This window comes from Wasmannia auropunctata, unplaced genomic scaffold (genome assembly GCF_000956235.1).
Source record: "Wasmannia auropunctata unplaced genomic scaffold, wasmannia.A_1.0 LD336101.1, whole genome shotgun sequence".
Lineage (NCBI taxonomy): Eukaryota > Metazoa > Arthropoda > Insecta > Hymenoptera > Formicidae > Wasmannia > Wasmannia auropunctata.
This window is the reverse complement of record NW_012026789.1, coordinates 5,959,049-5,960,067: the sequence shown is the minus strand read 5'-3', so window position 1 is coordinate 5,960,067 and position 1,019 is coordinate 5,959,049. Positions and strand designations below refer to the sequence as shown.

The window sequence follows — 1,019 nt, the reverse complement described above, 5'->3', positions numbered from 1 at the left end:
ATCTCTATAATATATATATATATATATATATATATATATATATACTCATATATTCAATTCCCTGTATTCATTTGTCTTATGTACAATTATATCTTGTTCAAGTATATACACACATATATAAGTATATTCAATGATATTCATTATTATTTTCTGCTTCCTCGTTATCATTATTGATAATTGATATTTTATTTACCATTGCTGAATTTTTCCTTGTCACATTGCGAATTATTATCTCGAAATATTAGTATTGATTATTATTATTGATGATTGCACTGTTCTGATACTGTAATACCATATTACTGTAATTTAGCATGTCATTATAATATTCATAACTACCCAAGTAATATTACTTCTCTCTTATTCAAACATTATCATATTATGTTTCGTACTATATTTTAAAATGCTACAAGGAAGTACGAAATCTCACATATTTGATAACTCTATGTTTTTTGCATGCATGTAATTTCAGAGTGTGATACGAATATAATATTCTTGATATTTACATATATATAATTATCCACCTCATCGTCTTAAATAATATATTGAACTTAACGAACTGATTATATTTTCATCACCATTTATTCTATTGTCGAACAATCATTTCTTACAGCCATTTAGATACTCACACGTAGTTCATAGTATATGAATTCATTTAACCGCCGCGTTGTCATATCACTCTAACACTTTACCTCGCTACCGTCTTCACTACCTGCCGGAGCGACTCCCCGCTGAGGTAACGCCCGTGATTTTCCGCTCGGCCACAGGCGTTGCTGTCATCTTTAACACAAGGAAATAATTAACATTTCCATACCATTTCTCTTCGCATGCTATATTGCACGTGCTATTAATCATGCCTATCTCTAAAGAAATATGTGCTAAACAAGCTTATTCTTTTCAACCAACAGATACCTCAAGTACTTCCCGCTTACATTATGTCAACCCCGCTGAATAACCCCCTTGATCGCTGGCCCCGTTGGCCTCCAATAATTAAGGGTGCCCTTCAATTGACTCACCCCTGG

The 1,019-nt window shown here is 32.4% G+C and overlaps 1 long non-coding RNA gene across 1 annotated transcript; it reads right to left on the bottom strand.

Moving 5' to 3' along the window:
• Positions 1-570: 570 nt before the first annotated feature.
• LOC105460646 lies at positions 571-993 on the bottom strand. Its single transcript, XR_975859.1, has 2 exons — positions 930-993; positions 571-777 (listed from the first exon to the last, which is right to left on the bottom strand). It is a non-coding gene; the product is annotated as an uncharacterized LOC105460646 (long non-coding RNA).
• Positions 994-1,019: the final 26 nt, after the last annotated feature.